Source organism: Oreochromis aureus, linkage group 3 (assembly GCF_013358895.1).
Source record: "Oreochromis aureus strain Israel breed Guangdong linkage group 3, ZZ_aureus, whole genome shotgun sequence".
In the NCBI taxonomy this organism is placed as follows: Eukaryota; Metazoa; Chordata; class Actinopteri; order Cichliformes; family Cichlidae; genus Oreochromis; species Oreochromis aureus.
In genome coordinates this window covers 64,691,278-64,699,255 of record NC_052944.1, presented here as the reverse complement: position 1 = coordinate 64,699,255, position 7,978 = coordinate 64,691,278, and the positions used below count along the sequence as shown (strand labels likewise).

At 41.0% G+C, this 7,978-nt stretch overlaps 1 long non-coding RNA gene across 1 annotated transcript; it reads right to left on the bottom strand.

Annotated features, from left to right (window-relative positions):
* Window positions 1–399: 399 nt before the first annotated feature.
* LOC120436691 lies at window positions 400–7,668 on the bottom strand. Its single transcript, XR_005610565.1, has 3 exons — window positions 7,530–7,668; window positions 1,670–1,774; window positions 400–1,326 (listed from the first exon to the last, which is right to left on the bottom strand). It is a non-coding gene; the product is annotated as an uncharacterized LOC120436691 (long non-coding RNA).
* Between the last annotated feature and the right edge of the window lie 310 nt (window positions 7,669–7,978).

The following is a 7,978-nucleotide window of genomic DNA, read 5'->3' as shown; positions in this document are numbered from 1 at the left end:
AACACTTTCTCGTTAAAGAATGAAACTTAGAAAAAGTCTGAAATAAATATCACCTACACTATTGTCTGCTTTGAGTTGACGTCACACCTGTTACCCGTCACACTGATATATCTGGTAGCAGTGGTCACTTCCTGTGAAAACAACCCCCCTGCAGCCCTGACTGCTGACAGAGCTGCAACAAGCATCAGTAAATGTATTACAGTCTCATGAATTTGGTGGTTGGTAAAAGCTGCTCAGAGACACACATGTTGTTTCATATGTGAGCAACATCCTGATTTCAAATCTGTGGGTCAGTGAAGAGAAACTGATGAGCAGTGAGTCTGCTATCGAGCTGTTTTATAGTCAAGAAAAATCCAACACATTGTAGATGAAGATCGTTTATTAACAAAGTATCTCCATCATATTACAAACCACATCTGTAGCTGTAATAAGTAAAACATATAAATTCATAATTTATGAATCCATGTGACAAATCATCCAGAAATATTTGTATCTGTACACTGTTTAGTTATAGAATGTTCATAACATACTTCACACCGTGTACATTATAACATACCATAATAGACCCATTTCTGTAATATACTTACACATCTATATTATTGCTAATATATATTGTAATATATCTATATCACGGTTAAAGCACTTTCTGGATGGATGCAAACTGCATTTCGTTGCCCTGTACCTGTGCATGTGCAATGACAATAAAGTTGAATTCTATTCTATTCTATTCTGTTTACATCTATGTGTCAATATTCAGATTTTACATCATTGTCTCTCACAGTGACACAGACAGCTGTGACATCACATAAACAGGGATTCATTCCTCTGTGAACTTTAAATAAACACATTAAAGAGATTTTATTTGAATCCTTCTTCCACTTAAGTCTGACCTTATGAAAACTTGCTGCTGAGCACTTTAGTTATAAAGCAGAGGTTAAAATGATCATCTGAGTCTCCAGGATGTCTCAGGCTGAATGAGGACAGATGTTACAGATGTTGTCTGTTCCTGCAGCTTTTACTTTGCGGCTGAAGTCGACTCATGTTTGTTCTTTGTTATCTCAGACAGGTGTGTTTGTTAGCCACAAGAATTCATGTTTCCATCAGACAGAAACAACCAGTGAGGCGCAGACACACACTCACATTTCAGATCTTCTGAGGTTTCCTTCATGAGGAGAACAAACAGAATATAAACCAGTGTGTTTACAGTGAATGTGTCAGGTCTGAGCTGCTGTGTGGACCAGTTAGAGAGCAGCAGCTGGATTCCAGTGGTTGGACTGGTGGACGACTTCAGTGAGGAGTCGATGACATTTGGCTCTGGTAGAAACTCTGCACACACAAACACACAGGAGGAGAATATAAGCACAAAGCAGAGCCTCTCTGTTCTCTTTATATACAGCAAAGCATGAGGACATGTCAGTGAATGCATCACAGTTACAATAATGTAACTTATTGAACTTTGACACATTTTGTGCTGGTGTGTCAGATCACACAGCATCTGCAGAGACACACAATCTTGTTTTGATACATTTTAACTGCAGGATGAAAAATAAACTGATTAAATAAGATTAAATTGCTCCATCTTAACAGTTTACTGGCACCAGAATATTTACTGGAACTGGTGCTTGTGTCCCAGTCAGTGTGTACATCCTGAGATGCCGCAGGCACAAACCTGTTCACTGTTCCCAGCTCACACTTAAAGACGACTGAATGTTTGCTGTGAGGACTCCTCCATCCTGGGATGACCTGCCTGAAGATTGACTTTTCCCAGAATCCTCTGCAGGAGAAAATGGAAGGTACTCATGTTTAGCTGGATAGAGAAAAGTTACAGGAAGTCATGATGTCGCTCTGATGTTGTTCAGTTTGACTTATTGTACAACATTTTTCTGAAGTCTCATATAAAGACGGTCGTTTCTCTGTTTTCTTAACAAAGTGGATTTTCTACAACAGTTTCAATGATAAGAAACAAAATGAATGACATTAGTTATGGAGCCCTTTGTAAAATATTCAGAGAACAAGATGGAAAAACAATCAGTTACAGGAGCAAACATCATGTTGGCTTGAACACATATTTGTTGTTGAAGCTTCTCAGTATTTGAATCATGAAGATTTGTTAGTGTTTTTTAATGAGTTCATCTTTTAAAGCATTTTAGCCTTGATTGTCCTGTTAAACACTATTTAAACTTCTGTCTCTATAATGCAACAAAGAGTCAAGTTGAGCCTTTCTGGTAACTTCAGGATAAAAACACTGATGACCTCCAACGCTGCCCCTCAGCCTCCTGGTAGAGGCTCCTATGGACCCAGCAGGGTGACAACAACACCCCATCACAGGGACAAAGACACTGAGCAGCATGCAAAGAAGTCCACTCACTATAAACATCATGTAACAAATAAGAACTACAATGGGATCATTGATGGAGCTGGACTGTTGTCAGAGTGCAGCTTAGAGGAGAGTCTGAGTTTAGCAAAACCTCCTCATGGTTTAAAAAGTACAACAAGTATTAAGATTTCCTTTGAATATTACTGTGAACACTGACACGCTCACCTGTTTTCAGTGCAGCTCACTTTGTTATTGTCACTTAGATAAAGTGAACTGAAAATACTCAAATAAAAAGTGTAAATATAGACTTTAATTAGCCAGTTTGTTACGCTGCACAGAACAAACGCACTACTCTCACATCTGGTGTGAGTGACGGCTGTGACGGGACACGAGCTCCAGCTCAGCCTCTGACTTTACTGATGAACGAGTGAAAGTGAATTCCTTTGTTTAGCTTAATATTAGAATGTTTGTGTGTTAGAATGTGTTATAGATGCTCTGTTATGTCCTACAGAGCAAATATTTCATATTCAGCCTTCATGAAGCAGCCAGTTCAGTATTAAATCTTCTATATCAATAATTCATCTTTGACGTTACATTATTTATATCATTTCAATGTATTCTTCATTTCACACATTTACATTGTTCAAAATATAATGTTTAAATAATTTTCATATTATTAAAATCAGGATTGTTCTGGTAAATTTACCTTAATATAGGAAAATCTACATAAAAGTATTGGACCGTGTTCTTAATATAGTGTCATATTAATATAGTTGGTACCATGTATTTACAACATTTTAATATGTATGCAATGTATGTTACATGAATCTATTTGCCATGTCCAACAGGATTAGGTGAGGGTTTTGGTCAGTGATTGTTGATCAATGGTCATGGGAATTTGCATAATTATGATTAAGGAACTGACCTCACAGCCCATTGTTACTGTTTATAAGGTTTGGGGAAACCTGCAGTCAGCTGAGACTGAAGAAGTCACTTGGATGAGTGACGAAACGTTTCTCCCACAAAACGCTACGTCCAGATGAACAGATTCAACTTTTGGAGATAAAGGGAACAGAAAAATAAGAATCCCAGAATGAATGAAATAGTCTTATTAAATACTTTACATAGTTGAATGTGGTGACAACAAAATCACACAAAAATGATGAGTGAAAATCAAATGTAGCAACCCACAAAGGTCTGGATTTGGAGTCACATTCAAAGAGGAAAAACACACTACAGTAATGTCCTTACAACAAGTCAAAGTGAAGCTCGGCAGTGTGTGTGGCCTCCACGTGTCTGTATGACCTACAACACCTGGACATGATCCTGATGAGGTGGTGGATGGTCTCCTGAGGGACCTCCTCTCAGACCTGCACAAAAGCATCTGCCAACTGCCAGTTGGTGGATGGAGCGAAACATGATGTCCCAGATGTGCTGGGTTGATTCAGGTCTGGGGAACAGCTGGACCAGTCCACAGCATCAATGCCTTCGTCCTGCAGGAAATGCTGACACACTGCAGCCACATGAGGTTCAGCATTGTCTTGCATTAGGAGGAAACCAGAGCTACCCGCACCAGCATATGATCTCACAAGGGGGTCTGAGGATCTCATCTTAGTACCTAATGGCAGTCAGGCTTCCTCTGATGAACACATGGAGGGCTGTGCAGTCCCCCCAAAGAAATGCCACCCCACACCATTACTGACCCACTGCCGAACCATCATGCTGGAGGGTGTTGGAGGCAGCAGAAGGTTCTCCACGCTGTGTCCAAACTCTGTCATGTCTGTCACATGTGCTCAGTGTAATTCTGCTTTCATTGCCAGTGGCAAAGTTGCCATCTTGGTGTTCTCTGGCAAATGCCAAACGTCCTGCATGGTGCTGGGCTGTAAGCACAGCCTCCACCTGTGGACGTCGGGCCCTCATGCCACCCTCATGGAGTCTGTTTGTAACCATTTGAGCAGACACGTGTACATTTGTGGCCTGCTGGAGGTTATTTTGTAGGCTCTGACAGTGCTACTCCTGATCCTCCTTCCACAAAGGTGGAGGTAGCGGTCCTGCTGCTGGGTTGTTGCCCTCCTACGGCCTTCTGATGTACCAGCCTGTCTCCTGGTAGAGCTTCCATGCTCTGGACACTACACTGACAGACACAGCAAACCTTCCTGCCACAGCTCACATTGATGTGATCCTGGATGAGCTGTACTACCTGAGCCACTTGTGTGGATTGTAGACTTCGTCTCAATCTATCACTAGAGTGAAAACATGAGCCAGAAAGCATCAGCACTGAGAAGGTCTGTGGTCACCACCTGCAGAAACACTCCTTTATTGGGATGTCTTGCTAATAATTTCCACCTGTTGTCTATTCCATGTGCACAACAGTGTGTGGCATTGATTGTCAATCAGTGTTGCTTCCTAAGTGGACAGTTTGATTTCACAGAAGTGTGATCGACTTTGTGGTGTTGCCACAACACCTCACTTTATTTCCTCAAGTATCGCAAACTGTGTCTTGGCTGTTTGTGGAGGTAAAATACGTCCACACATTAGTACATTTACACTCAGCCATTGTTGGGAGTGCACACGCCAAGGGGCTGCAACACATTTATACAGCCGTGTTTCGCACATGACTATGAAAGGCGGAAGAGGAAATATCCCAGATAGCAAGACGACATTGAATCTATGTTGATTTTTCATCCGAACCGTCGTATATGGTCGGGGTTGAAATGCCAATGTTGTAACAACATTGAAATACTGTGGTAAACCAACGGTCTTACTATAGGGACGTTGTAACAATGTTGATTTACCGTTGTTTTTTTGTCATTGATATTTGATCTATTTATAGTCGACCAGGTGACAACAACAACGTCGAGAAAACGTCTATTTATAGTTGACGATCATTCGGCTCCGGTCACCATCAAAAACCATCGATTTGTAGTTGAGCATTAAATTGCATTGCAACTGATCGGGTATAAAGTACCAGAGAAAGTAGATTTATTGTTCACTTGTTATCAATGACTTGGTCTAGTTCACCAGCTTTAAAAAATCGTGTCTACTGCAATTTATGTATAGTTGACCGGGAAATTAAAGCAGCGATCACTTGGACTATTCCGCAGCACCCCTCTCACATTGGTACATCGCCCCAGGTATTCATTGTCTTCTACAGTAGAGCGGGACATTTGATTTACTCTCAGCGGAATTGACCGGAGAAGGCATCAGGTCATGCACTGCACTGGCCTGCACCACGATTAGTATAAGGTAAGAATGAATGATTTTTTTCCCCTACTCGTTATTTCCATGTTTGCATTTGAATAACAGTAAAAACCTTCGTTAATGTTGTACATTAACAAGTTTTTACTGTTATTCGTTGTTCCCACAAAATGTGGGAGCCCGAAATTGTGTCTACTTCTTACAATCCGGCAACAAATAAATTGCACTGCGAACAAAGTATATCAACAAAGGAAACATTTTCGTTTCATAATTTCTTCGTTATATTCCCTTACAAAGCTAGCTTTAACGCTTCGAGGTTTCCTTTGTTCTTGCCGTCGCCTCGGCGCTTGACCCAGACTTTCGGCGTTTTTGGTCACTGAAAATGGAGATTTCTAAAGATGCCTGCCAGGGTGGATATTTTCGAAAACTCCGTTTTTGCATTTATGTGTGGACGAGAAAAACGGAGAAAACGCAGCGTCACACTGTGCGCCACGTTTTTGTCTCGGTGCCATGAATTCCTACAATGGCAGACTTAGACAAAATACTGTTAATTTTAGGCTACGTCCACACGTACCCGGGTATTTTTGAAAATTCGGCCTGATTCTCGGTGTCTTACTTCCCTTGTTCACAGGTGAGATCCCTCGAAGCAACTATGTCTTTTGTGGGCTTATCCGTGAACTGCATTTGCGAATGTGTCTATTACCGTGTTCTCGGTCTGAATTTGGATTGAACTGCCTCTTTTGTAACCATGCCACGATGTGGGGATACGATCTAGTGTAGCATTAGCATCAGGTGTGATTCAGACAAACCGTAGGATTGAGGCCTGGCGATAACGGTGCCGGTGTTGTGCCAAAAAGTGATTGTCTGCCAAAAACTGATTTCTTGTATTTAAACTGCTATAAATAACTTATTGGTCTATAATATGTGAAACATATGTCAAATGTATCCCTCATCAATGATATCAAGTCATCTTGAGCAACAAACAACATTCCTGTAAGAAGGTAGAAGCTGCAATCAGTTTTTGGCAGTGACTTTTATATAAGCTTTATTTATGCACTTAAAAAAATTCCTGTTCACTTTAACAATGTCTCTTTTAAGAGTAATCTGGCCAAGAGGACAGCTGAAATTGCAACAAAAGCAAAAATAGTTCTGTAAACATGTTAAGTGACAAAAGGGAGCTGACTGGTTATAAGATAAGATGACCTTTATTAGTCCCACAGGTGGGAAATTTGTTTTGTTACAGCAAAACCAGTAATGTAACCAGTTACAAAGATACTTGAGAAACAGGTAATTTTTTAATTTTATATATAACCCCTTTGTAATACCTGTTCACCAAAGTCTATTTAGCAACATATGTTACGATATTACACACAAAAAACACACGGAAACATTGGAAATCACTTTTTGGCACAACACCGGCAGCAGCTGGCTCCGGCTACAGCTAACTAGCGCTGCATCGTGCAGAGACTGACACGGGCATTAAAACGAAGCAATCGCGTTCCTGATAGGTGCTAGCTACAGCTAATTAGCAGTTAACTGTGTAGAGACTGACGTTCATTAGCCGCAGCCGAAGACCGACACAGGGATTAATACCAAACAGTGATGGCCATGACAGCAGTTACATCTATGTAGCTCCAGCTCTAGCAGTTAAGTGTCTACGTAGCTCCAGTTAGCCGTAGTCGGGGTTGACCCGCTGTTACATTCATTGTAATTGGAGAACGACGCGGGTATTTAAAACGAGCAATATCGGCTCAGATCGCAACAGCGCGTTAGCTGTAGCCGGAGCTAACCCGCTGGCTCCAGTTAGCTGTAGCCGGAGCTAACCCGCTGGCTCGAGTTAGCTGTGGCCGGTGGTAACCGCTGCTACATTCGCCGTAATCAAAAGATTTAAAAAAAAAAAAAAAAAAAAAAAAAAAAATTGATGAGATCATAGCTGAAACGCAAACTGGATTTATGACCAATCGCCATATCAGTTCAAACACAAGGCTTAGTTTTGACCTATTAGACCACTCACAATATAGATGATGATTCTCTTGTTGTCTCCAAAAGTTGAATCTGTTCATCTGGACGTAGCGTTTTGTGGGAGAAACGTTTCGTCACTCATCCAAGTAACTTCTTCAGTCTCAGCTGACTGCAGGTTTCCCCAAACCTTATATACAGTACATTTGCATAATGACTGAAACCAGCCCACTGAAGGAACAATGGGCTGTGAGGTCAGTTCCTTAATCATAATTATGCAAATTCCCATGACCATTGATCAACAATCACTGACCAAAACCCACTGATCAATGGCCATGAGTACCATTCACAGTCAGCTGAGACTGAAGAAGTTACTTGGATGAGTGACGAAACGTTTCTCCCACAAAACGCTACGTCCAGATGAACAGATTCAACTTTTGGAGATTTACTTTCCTGGATGATTGAGAATGCATCAAGACATTCTCTTGTTGTGTTTCTTGATTT